At 46.3% G+C, this 12743-nt stretch overlaps 1 protein-coding gene across 5 annotated transcripts in view; it reads left to right on the forward strand.

Annotated features, from left to right (window-relative positions):
* The window catches only part of FLYWCH1 (FLYWCH-type zinc finger 1), a 36096-nt gene that overhangs the window by 6276 nt on the left and 17077 nt on the right, over positions 1-12743 (forward strand). For 4 of the 5 annotated variants that reach the window (XM_081131626.1, XM_081131627.1, XM_081131625.1 and 1 more), the window contains exons 1-2: positions 2963-3205; positions 5149-5266. The exons of the other annotated variant lie outside the window; for it this stretch is intronic. The gene's annotated coding sequence lies outside the window, so the exon portion shown is untranslated. Of the gene's footprint in view, positions 1-2962; positions 3206-5148; positions 5267-12743 lie in introns of those variants that run through there. 5 annotated transcript variants of the gene reach the window in all.

A 12743-nucleotide genomic window follows, 5' to 3' on the forward strand; every position in this document is an offset into this window, starting at 1 on the left:
GCAGCTGATCAATGATGACTCTTTCATCATTGATGTTTCCCTCTCTCTCTCTCTCTCTCTCTCTCTCTCTCTCTCTCTCTCTCTCTCTCTCTCTCTCCTCTCTTTGAAATCAATAGAGATATACTTAAAAAAAAACACACACACAAAACAGCCTTGGGCTTTCCTAGGACAGAGCTCTACAAGTGAGATTGCATGAGAATACTGGACTCTCAGACATCCTTGACAACACCCAGTACTATCACTTAAAATAAAATAATGCCTGGCTGGGTAGCTCAGTTGGTTGGGGCGCCATCCAGTACACCAAAAGGTTTTGGGTTCAGTTCCTGCTCAGGGCACAAACCTAGGTTGCAGTTCAACCCCTGGTAGGTGTGCATATGGGAGGCAACCGATGGATGTTTCTCTCACGTGGGTGTTTCTCCCTTCCTCTCTCTCTAAAATGCATTTAAAAACATGTACAGGGTGTCCTTTAAAAAAATGTATACACACTTTAACAGCTGATAGCCCAATTGATGTTTCTTTCTTTTCAGATTTAACCCATTGGAATTAATAATTATTCAGCGTGTATACATTTTGGGGGGACACCCTGTATATATACCCTAGGATGAGAATTAGAAAAAAGAAAATAATAGCACCCTTTAGTTCCCTCTTGTGCGCACAACTTACGGATGTTTTCTACTTGGGGTTGCATTTCCCTTGATTGCTTTCGAGAGGTCCTCATGGGATCCCAAGCTCCCCGCCCCGGGCGACCTTGCGGCTGATGCTCCTGGCAGCCGGGAGGGGGCGCTGGCGGACTGCGCGGAGATCCAGGCGCCTCCGCGGGACCCTCCGCTGGACCTGGGCCGTGGGCGCCCGCCGGAGTGCGGTTCTTCTGCCGTCATCTCAGTCTATCCTACGCTACGGACCCAAGACGCCCACCCGCACCTGAAGGATCGGACACCGGTGCTGTGGTGCCTTCTGCACGGGCAGGAGGTGGGCGATTGACCGTCAGATGGCCCAACACCGGGAGAATGCGAGCAAGACCCTAACTCCTTGTCATCTTTCAACCTAAAGTCTAGCCCCAAGTTGCAGCCACAGCTCCTCCCAGTTTTATTTCCCCATAGCACGTACTTTTTTTTTTTAATTTCAATTTTATCTTTCTTTTTAAAAATATATATTTTATTGACTTCAGAAAGAGGAAGGGAGAGGGAGAGAGAAATATCAATGATGAGAGTCATTGATCGGCTGCCTCCTGCACGCCCCGCGCTGGGGATCGAGCCCGCAACCCGGGCACGTGCCCTGACCGGGAGTCCAACCGGGATCCCCTGGATCCTAGGTTGATGCTCAACCGCTGAGCCACGCCCGGCCGTGCTAGATTATCTCTTTCAACCAGAGTTTACATTCAATACGCACATGCTCCTTCTAACAGATCGTTAGCTCAGGGTTTGCATCTATTGCCTCCTGCCCCGGCTCCCATACCAGAAGCTCAGCATCACCAAGGCCGGGGGCTCTGTCGATATTGGTCTCCGAGGTGCCAGGTGCGGAGAACAGGGAGGGTCGGCGAGGGTGTCCGCCGGGAAGAAAAGGACTCCATAGGGCAGGCGGAGGAGGCGGAGAATTTGGAAACGAGGAGCCGGCAGGAGGCCCAGGACAGGAGGGCCCCAAGGGACCTGGACCTCCACCCGCCTGGAGCCCTGGGGCGCTTCCAGCAGCTGCTGTAGGGCGACTGGAGGAGGCGACTGGACGGTGTCTGAGCAGCGTGGAGTTTCCTAGGGAGAGGCAGCGTCTCTGCTCCGCAAACTCCGAGGCCGAGGACTCGCAGCCAGAACGCCAGGGGCGAAGGGGGGCGAAGGGGAAGGGCCGAGGGAGGGGTCCCGCGGCTGGGGGGGGGGGGCTGCGGCGAGCCAGGCCCCGGGCCGCCGGGACCGAGGGGAGGCGAGGTCTCGGGGCTGCGAGCAGGAGCTTCGTGTCTGGGGCCTCTCCCGCTGCCGCTCGCCAAGCGTCCAGGAAAGCGGTGGTCGAGGCCCGCAGCTCCCCGCGCCGGGTCAGTCCCGGTCCCCACAGCACAGGTGGCCGGAGAATGACGTGTCCAGCGGCTGTGCAAAGGGCGACCGCTGGACGGCTGGGCAAGGTCGGGGCCGGTGGGCCGAGGCTGGGCTGACGGGCGAGGGAGGGGCCAACGCGAAGGATGCTTTCCTCCCCGGAATGCCACAGGGGCGGGTATTTTTTTTTTGCCGTTTTATTTCGACATAATTTCACACCTACAGAAAAGTTGCAAGAAGTGTACAAAGGGTTCCCATGTATTCTTCACCCAGATTCCCCAAATGTTAGGAATGATGCCGGCCACAATATTTATAATCGTTAGATTTAGAAACGAAGTGTCCAATAGGAAAATAAATTATGTAAGCAATCACATGCAAAATAAGCTTATAATGTGTAATTTAGTTGGCTTCCTACTAAAATATACATTAAGTAAAATATACTTTCTCCCTATAAGAAAGAGCTTTCCCTTCTCCTCCACTTACTTATTTACATCTGTATTGACTCATAGATTCTTATTTTATTCAAGGCTACAATCCATTATCATTATTTATTTTGAATCTCAAATTGGCCCCGCTTGGGGTGGAGTCATTGAAGGTTTCAATGAGGCGCATAAGAGATTTCCTCTGCGCCCCCTTTGTAAGCGCGGAGTCAAATCCTGAGGGAGGTCCGTGGTTCCCAATCACACCCCCCCTGCGCCCCAACATTAGTCTAAGAGCTAAATACGGGTGCAGGACCCCGGGTCTGAGCCTCGCGACCCACGGAGGCTCCGCCCGGAACACCGCCCCCAGTCCCGGGCCTCCCCCGCCTCTCCTGCGGGCCCTGGCCCCACCCCCCGCGCCGATTGGCTGCGCTGCCGGCTCCGCGCCGCGCCGGGAAGACCCGGAGAAGCGGACCCTCCCCCCGGATCGGCTCTGCCGCACATGCTCACCCGAGCTCGCCCCGCGCTCCCCGGGCCGGCTCCCGGACGGGGTGACGCGCGCCCCGGGCCAGTGGGACGGCGCGCGCGGGCTCGGGGCTCCCTCGGCCGGGGCCCGCGGGGCGGGGAGCCGGAGCTCGGGGCGCGGGGGCCTGAGGGGCCTGCGCCGCGGGGCTGACGCCGTGGAGGCAGCGGCCGAGGCCAAGGGACCTGCCGCGGCTCGGTCGCCGGAGAAAGAGGGTCCCGCCGCCGCCGCCCGGCCGGTGCCCGGTGAGGACGGGTCCCAGCGGGTCGGGGAGGGTCCACGGTCCCGTGGCGTGGACGCGGGTCTCCCGCTGGTCCAAAGGGCGGCTGCTGCCGGGAGGAGGGGGGGTCCCCAGGCTCTGGGTACCGGAGCTTAGGCCGCCTCCTTGTCCTTCATCCGGGATTCGCCTCCTTTGTGCTCGCCCCTCCTTCCCCCGACCCACCCCACCCTGGGGCTGAGCCCTGACACCCCAAATCAGGGAGCCCCACATTCGCGGGTCTCCCCCTGCGGTTCCCACCCCCCTGCATACGCCCCCCCCCCCCCCGCACCCATCTTTGCGCCTCTGGAGGTACCAGGAGTGACCTTGCACTTTTGCGCTGGTGCATCCCTCCTTCCACTTCTGACTGCGGAGGTTGTCCGCTGTGGCTTTCAAACTTTTGTTTCAACTTAACACTGAGAAATATATTTTACATGCAAACCCTGTGCCTGTAGAAGTAGATTAATGAAAGATAACTGCAAAGGGAGATGCTACCCTAACTTCACATTCGGTTCCCTGCCCTTCTGTCCTGTCCTAGTCTTTTCTTTCCATTCCAAAAAGCTATTGCTAACCCCTGAAACTGATTTCGGGACCCAGTCGGTGTGACCACAGTTCGAAATGCTTGCCTTTACCATCAGCCTTTCACTTTCTTTACTCTTTGCCCTTGGAGGATTCGGAACTCCAATAATCAGAGAATCGCGTGTAACCTTCCAAAGGGGTATATTTTTGTTATTTTGGCATTTCTTTGTTTGGGGGCCAAAACCATTTCCAGGGCTTGATTTGCATTTTCTGGTTTGATTCAATCAGGTTTCTCGTGTCCCTCTTCCAAAGGCCCCTAGTGAGACTGGGGGAAGAGATAGTGTGTGAGGTTAGGGCTAGATTGTGGAGCTTTTGTAACAGAGACGGAGACGATTTTTATTGGAGAGAGAAATGATTAAAGTTGAACTTTAGGACGATTAACCCGTCAGCACTGCGCTGCGCTGCATGGGGAGAACTGGAAGGACCAGGAGCTACAGGGGAAGACCATCCGGGAGGTGGTGGGGATTGAAGTCCTGAGGTGCAGTGGGAGGCATGGAGATGGTGGGATCAGGTGTAGAGAGGAGACTTGAGGACACATTAGGCCTGGTAAGGGAAGAGTAAAAGTAGCTAAGATTCGGATGGGAGATTGGGGGTCTGGGTACCATTGGCTGTACTCTCTCTATAGTGCATCTGTTAAGTTTTAGAGCAGTGGTTCTCGGGGGACATTCACAGTACTGGTTGTCAGGACTTGGGGAGTGCTCCTGGCATCTAGCGGGCAGAGGCCGTGGATGCTGCTAAACATCTTTCATTCTTTCATTCATTGCACAGGACAGCCCCCACAACAGAGGGTTATCTGGTGCAAAATGCCAGTGGGGCTGAGTTTGAGAAGCCCTGCCTTAGAATAGCGGTTCTTAATCTTTATCTCTGCCACCGTCAAGCTCTCCCGAGAATAATGCCTGTGTACACCCTCAGAGAGTGGTGTATATAATCATAGACGGGTTCTTGGGCCAGTCACTGTGCACCTGTAACCCACATAGCTCATCAGTGGGGGGGGGCAGCAATTGGAATCATCCAGGAGCTTTTTTAAAAAATTGACTTGAGAGAGAGGAAAGGAGAGAGAGAAACATTGACTTGTTGTTTCACTTATATATACATTCATTGGTTGATTCTTGTATATGCCCTTACCTGGGATTAAACCTGCAACCTCGGCCTATTGGGATGATGCTCTAACCCACTGAGCTACCTGGCCAGGGCTCATCCACGAGCTTTTTCAAACATCATGACCTCCCCCGTCTATTCTTCAGGACCCCTGTTGGGGCCTGGACAAAGAATTCCTCATTGTTGTGTGGTGAGTTACAGTTTATAGAAGAATTTCCCATACAATATCTCATCTGCCACTTTTCCTGTTTCCAGGTGAAACCAGCTCAGAGAATTGATGGGATTTGCCCCAGGTCTCCCACCCAGCAAGCCAGCGCTAAGGACCTGGGTGTTGGCACTTGAGGATGGTGGTTTGTCGCTCTCTTGTATGAAGGTAATTCTCCTAATCCACCATCAGCTGCTGAGCCAGGCTCTGCCATTCAAGATCTTACTGATTAGGGCTTGGACTTAGGGGTGTCTCCTGGGTGTTGGGTTTACACTGAGTCCTTTGTAACCACCAGCAGGACAGCATTATCAGAGCAGGCAACCTGACTACTGCCCTCAAATTGCTCTGTACCTCAGTTTTGGGGGAAAGGGAGAGAGGATACGACAGTGGCCAACCATAAACTGTGAAGTTCTTGAACTTTCCATTTACATCTGCCTGACTTAAAAACATTCGAGACACCCAAGAAATCTTTATTGAGTACAAATTTAATGTTACAAAATAAACACACTAGGCCCCAAGTGTTTACCTCAAAACAATGATCATCCAAAGTAAAAAATTTAAATATACATATGTGTACCAAATAAAAGTTTTCTATGATAATACTCACTTTTATTACATGCAGTAGAGATTGGTATAGCTGATGTAATTTTTTAAATTGCTGACTGGAACCTAAAGATAATAGGACCAATGACCAGGGCAATCTGCAAAGCAGAGCCTTAGACAAAAACAAAGGAAATAAAACTCATGATTTCATACAGAAATAAAATGAACATATGTGACAACTTTAACTCAACTCATGAATCAAGGAACAAGTAAGATCTTATAACCAGTTTGTGAGAGAAACCAAAGAAGATTCTAGAAGGCTATAGATCAGGACTATTGAAATGAATGTGCAGATGGAGGCAAAACTGGCTTCTTCCATAGTCAGAAGAATCATCTACATGTCTCTATTTATTTACATGGAGAGAGGGAATTTATTGTCTGTAGACTAGATTATTTGGCATTATCATCAGCTCTTAGTTCTCATCAGTCCCTATAATGTACAGAGTTGTAAAAATAGCTCAAAGATACTGAAAGGCTAGATTTGTGTAACCTGGAAGGGTGTGTTCTAGACAATGCATAGTTTTCTTTCTTTCTTTTTTTTGGTAAATAAAGTTTTTTTGGAACACAGCCATGCTCTTTTATTTGCACACTGTCTATGGCTGCTTTCATATTCCAACAGTAGAGTTGAGTGATTTTTTAAAAAATTTATCTTTATTGTTGAAAGTATTACAGGTGTCCCATTCCCCCCCCCAATTGACCCCCTCCACCTTGCTCCCACCCCCTCCCCAGGCCTTCACCCCGTTATTAACTGTGTCCATAGGTTATGCATATGTGCATATAACTTCTTTGGTTAATCTCTTCCCACCCTCCACCCCCCTTCCCTCTTCCCTCTGAAATATGATCGTCTGTTGCATGCATCATTGTTTCTGGATCTATTTATTCGTCAGATTCTTTTGTTCTTTAGCTTCTTCTTAAAGAAGATCCTTCAACATTTCCTGTAGTGCTGGTCTGGTGGTGATGAACTCCTTTAGCTTTTCCTTGTCTGAGAAACTCTTTATCTGACCTTCAGTTCTAAATGATAGCTTTGCTGGGTAGAGCAATCTTGGTTGTAGTTCCCAATGCATAGTTTTCATTGAAGAACAAATTTTTCATACAGTCTCATAATCTCAATGAAAGATATTTTTGATCATGAAATAAGGCTGGTCTCATTAGATTTGGCCTGATTATTTGCCTAGGGGCAGTAAGTGTGTTAATTTACCATATAGGCTTTCTTGAGTTTACTTTGCTAGAAGTCTTCATAAGGAATCTCAGATTGAATTTTTAAAAGCCTGGTACTTGCTCTCCTGAGGTATAGAAGCCATGCCCAGGAAGCTCTCTCCATCAGATTTTACCTGTACTACCTATAAATTTGCTCAAGTTCCTCTCTTCTTGAGGTCCCTACAATACCACAAAGTATCTGAAACTTGTTAAATTGTTAAAGGATCATTTTTTAAATGTTGAAAATCATGACTCTCCCATTGATATAAAATAAACAGATGTTAATAATTTTATTTAACACATTAATGACACATAAATCTGTACAGTCTGACAGATTTATTTATTTATTTTTTTACATTCTCACCCAAGGATATTTTTCCATTGCTTTTTCAGAGAGAGTGTAAGGGGAGGAGAGAGAGAGAGAAACATTGATGTGAAAGAGAAATATCGAGTGGTTGCCTCCCGCTGGAGCCCCCACCAGGGCCAAGCCTGCAACCAGAGTACATGCCCTTGGTTGAAATCGAACCCAGGACCCTTTGGTCCAAGGCCTGATGCTCTAATCACTGAGCCAAACCAGCTAGGGCAGTTTGACAGATTTAAATGAGATAATATATGTTAAACATTTCATGTGGTGCCTGGCACAAAGAAAAACTCAGGTCTTAACTTGATCACTTAGCTGTGGGCCACTTATTTCTCAAAGGCATCTATGTCCAGTATGTCTCAAAGCACAGTCCATGGTCTGTTAGTACTTTTAAAAATCCAGATTCTTGTTAAAAATCCAGATTCTTGAATCCCTCTTCAGAATTTTGGAGGTGATATCTAGGTACCTGTATTTTTATTTTTTTGGTTTTTTTAGAGAGAGGAAGGGGGAAAGAGAGAGAGAGAAACATCTATCAGTTGTCTCCCACCCCTATCTGGTATTGAGCCTGCAACCTAGGTATGTGCCCCTGACCAGGAATCAAACCCAAGACCTTTCAGTGCATGGGACGATGCTCCAACCAACTGAGCCACACCAGCCAGGGCGGCACCTGCCTTTTTATCAAGTGTCCCCAGTAATTCTTATGGAGATAAGAAGTACACATACAAATAATTAAAATAAGTTTTTATGAAAACTATACTTAGCTTCATTATGTGGATGCTCTCTTTCTATTCTATTTAATTTTCTTAACTGATTGATTTCAGAGACAAAAACATTTCTTTGTTGCTCCACCCATTTATTTATGCATTCATTGGTTCTTTTTGTTGTTGTTCTGGCCAGTGTGGCTCAGTGGTTGGAGTGTCGTCCTGGGCATCTAAGGGTCGTGGGTTTGATTCCAGGTCAGGGGCATGTGCCTGGGTTGCAGGTTCAATCCCCAGTTCAGTCAGGACTATAGTGCGGGAAGCAACCAATATATTTGTGTCTCTCATATCAATGTTTCTCTTTTTCCCTCCCTCCTTTTCACTCTGTCTAAAAAAGTCAATGGAAAAAATATCCTTGGGTAAGGATTAACAACAAAAACAAATTTTTTAAAGTATTTTTATTGATTTTTAGAAAGGAAAGGTGGGGGAGAGAGAGAGAGAGAGAGAGCAAGCGATGTGAGAAGGAACATCGCTGCCTCCTGCACGCCTCCTACCGGGGATGGAGCCCGCAACTCAGGCATGTGCCCTGATGGGGAATCGGACTGGCAACCTTTCAGTGCATGAGACAGTGCCCAACCAACTGAGCGACACCAGCCCAGGGGTCATTCATCATTTCTTGTATGTGCCCTGACTGGGGATCAAACCCGCAACCCTGGCGATCAAACCAACTGAGATAGCCGGCCAGGGCCTATTCATTTTTTAAAACTGGTCTTAAGCAGGGTTTCTCAATCCTGTCACAGTTGGCATTTTAGACCAGAACCTTCTTTGAGGTGGGTGGGCTGAAGAGGCTGCCCTGAGCACTGTGGGATGAGTAAAAGTAACCTTCTTGGCCCCTACCCATTAGATGCTGGTAGCATGCCCTTTGCCCCAGTTGTAACAACCAAGGATGTCTCCAAACGTACCAAATGTTGCCTGTGGGGCAAATCACCACCAGTCTTAACCCACTACATTGATACCTATGGTAAGAACTATTTTAACTTATTTTAAGAGTTTAGGCCCTGAAGGCAGACCCAAGAGGTTTGAATGCTGACTCTGGTCTTTCCTTTGTTGACCTGGCTGTTGGTCTCAAGTACCTAAAATTAAGCCTTGCATCCCTTCTCTGTAATATCAAAGAACAGTAGACTTTAATGGATGAGGCTACTTGGAAGGTAATATGAAATAACGCATACAAAGTCCTTTAGCTTAGTGCCAGGCACATAGCTGCTATTTGGTAAATATTAAATGTTATAATCACAGTCCTTTAGACTCTTGAAGGATGTATCAGTCAGAATCCAACTGGGAAAACAGAAACGACTGTAAGATTTCAACTGGGAATTTCATGGCTCTGCCTGGTGGTGGAAGAGCCGAGAAGCCAAACAAGAATGGTGAGCACCCCAGAGATGAGCAGTGGCTAGATGCTGCCACCACAGCCAGGCCAGGGATCCGGGACAGGTGGGGAGCCCTGCAAAGCTGGAGCAGGGCCGTGCCAGGCAGGCAACTGTGGGGACATGCTCCTTGCTCTGCCCTCCAGCCTTCCACTGTACCTCCCATTGGCCAGTCCAGCTGGAAGCCACTATGCTAAACCACAGAATGGCTGACCTGTAGGGACTCATCAGTGCAGCTGACGGCTTACCCTGAAGGCCTGGCTGCAGCCGGGTGCACGTTTCCTCTGTAACTGGCACCCCTTTCATCCCGGCGCGCTCTTTCTTCATCCCTTCCGCCCAGGAAGTCTCTGAGTCACTTATTTTCTCTGGCAACTTTCATTGTGTCTGTAAGTTTGAAACCTGGGTTTTCAAAAACTTTTTATTTTTAGTTAATTTTAGACTTAAAAAATTACAAAAATAGTACAAAGAATTCCCATATGCCCATCATCCAGTCTCCCTGAATGTCAGCATCTTACCAAACATTGTACAGTGATCAAATCCAGGAAATCAACATCAGTATAATACTATTAACCTAAACTGTTGACCTACTCAGATTTCACCAGCTCTTCACCTAGCATCCTTTTTCTGTTCCAGGATCCCATGTTGCCTTTAGTTGTGTCTCCTTTAGTCTCCTCCAGTCTTTGACAGGTCCTCAGCCTTTCCTTGTCCTCAATGACCTTGACAGTTTTGAAGTGTCCTGGTCAGTTGTTTTGTAGACTGTCCCTCCATATGGCTTGTCTGATTGAAACAGGGCTGCATGTTTTGGGCAGGACTATCACAGAGATGATGTTGTGTCCTTCTCAGTGCTTTTTATCAAGGAGGTCATTGAATTAGTGTGTCTTTACTGGTGAAGTTGACCTTGCTCACTTTAGGGGGTGTCTACAGGATTTCTTCACTGTCAAGTTCCTATCTTTCCCTATATAGTTAATAAATATCCCAGGGGAAATATCTTTGAGGCTATGCAAGTCCCACAACAGTACTTTGTTTTTATTCATTTCTCTGTTCTATTGTTTATATTACTCTTTATTTTCTTGTGTGACATCATGTCACATAGGAATGTTCCTTGCTTTTTCTGTGAGTTACTGAGTTAAAGAAAAAATTACCGTTTACTATTTTCCCATCATAAAAAGAGCTCATGTACATTGTAAACAATTTTGGAAAAAACACAAAAGAAATGTAAGGAAAAATTAAGTCACTATTCTTACTACTTTTAACATTTTGAGATATTTCTTTCTAGTTATTTAAGGTTTTTTTAAAGTCATGAGTAAATAAAATAAAATTAGTCAATAAATAAAAAACATGACCAGAGTCAAGAAGAGATAGAAGAAAAGTGGATTGAAGGCTAGATGTAATGCCATTATCCAAGTAATACTATGGTCTTTTTTTTAAAAAAACATCAAAAACCTTAGCTTAGAAAAAATCATCTTTGCTGAACTTGTAAATTGGATTCTGCTTCCTAATAAGTTTTGTAAATACAAACATTTTGGGAATTCTTCTTGAATTATTTTTGTAACTGGTTTAAACTCCCAAATTCTTGTTTTGGAAACATTGTGCCACCCATTTAATTTTTTATTTTTTTAAAAAATATTTTTATTAATTTGGGAGAGGGAGAGAGACAGGAACATCAGTGATGAGAGTCATTGATCAGCTGTCTCCTGCACGTCCCCCACTGGGGATGGAGCCCTCAACCCGGGCATGTGCCCTGACCAGGAATTGAACCTTGATTACCTGGGTCATACCACACCCAGCCAGACCCTTCCAGTTAATTTTTACCAAGAATGTGTACGTTCATTTTTAAGGAGCAACATTGCCATCTTGTGGTCTTCTAGAATATTGCTGTTAAGGATTTAGATTTGTGTTTTCCTAACTGTTAGGGGCCTCGGTTACATAGTGCCGCGGGACTTCATCTGGTCTGCAGGTGGGGCTTCCCTGTCTAACGTGGAATAAAATAGCAAACAACATGTTGAACACAATGTGTGTGCAACAGAAGATACAGTGTTAAAGGTACAAATACAAAAATGGAAATAGCTATGCATTCGAGTAGCAGGATTATGGGTGATTTACTAGTATTTTGTTCATATATTAGCAACTTACAAACTATATCAATACATAATTCATGCTACCCTTCTCCTTTGATGAGGAAACCAAGGCCAAGAGTGAAAAGCCTGTTTATGGTATAGAAAACCGGTTTTTATCCAAGTGATCCTGGGGACCTGAGTCATACCTATAAGAATTTTTAAACAGTTTTGTTGAGATATGATTTAAATACCATACAATTCCCCCATCTAAAGTGTGTAATTCAATGTTTTCAGTGTATTCACAGAGACATCCAACTATCACCACAATCAATTTTACATTTTTACTATCCCCAAAAGAAAACCCCATACTCCTTAGCATCACCCCCTATACCCCCTCCCAGTTCTATGAAACCACTAATCTGCTTTTTGTCTCTATGGATTTGCCTTTTCTGGACATTTCATGTGAATGAATCACACAATATGTGACCTTTTGTGTCTGTTTTTTTTTCTTTTTCACTGAGCATCATGTTTTCAAGGTTCACCCACATTGTAATACGTGTCAGAACTTTATTCCTTTATTGCCGAATAAATTCCATTGTACAGATAGACCACATAAAGGCATGAGCAAGTGTTTCAGAGGGAAAACATGGTTTATGGACTGACTGAGCCGGTGCTGATCCTGCCTGCATGGTGGCCCAAGAGGAGAGTGGTGTCTGCAGGGTTAACGGGCAGCTGCCAGATGGCCAGGGTGAAAAGGAAGGGGTGTGTGCTGTTCTTGCAAAATTAAACAGTTAAGGGAAGGAGGGGTTTTTGTTAGGTTTTGTTTTAGGATACAGGAGACCTAAAAACCTTGATGTTCCAAATGCAAAGAACCAGCAGAGGCACAAAGATTTGGCGACCAGAAAGAGCAGGACGTGAATGCTAGAGAAAGGGCCACCTGGGAGGAAGGGAGATGTACCAAGGGAACGGGATGGAGACACTTCATTTTCCAAATCAGGATAAAGTATGCATGCCCTCTTTATCCAGAAAGTGAGGAGTGATAAGAGCATATGAAGATATCTATCCCAAATGGATAAATTGTGGAACATAAAATTGTAAATTTCTGAATCCTGGAGGGATACCTTCAGTTAATCAGATGTTAGGTAAATGGGGCATTACTACATATAGTTTGTTACAGATTTTTTTTTTTTGCACGTATGGTAAAATATACACAAAAAGTTACAACTTCAATCATTTTTAAGTGACAGTCCAGTGGCATTAAGTACATTTACACTGTTGTGCAAGCATCTGCACCGTCCATCTTTT

Source organism: Miniopterus schreibersii, assembly GCF_964146895.1.
Source record: "Miniopterus schreibersii genome assembly, chromosome: 3".
Lineage (NCBI taxonomy): Eukaryota > Metazoa > Chordata > Mammalia > Chiroptera > Miniopteridae > Miniopterus > Miniopterus schreibersii.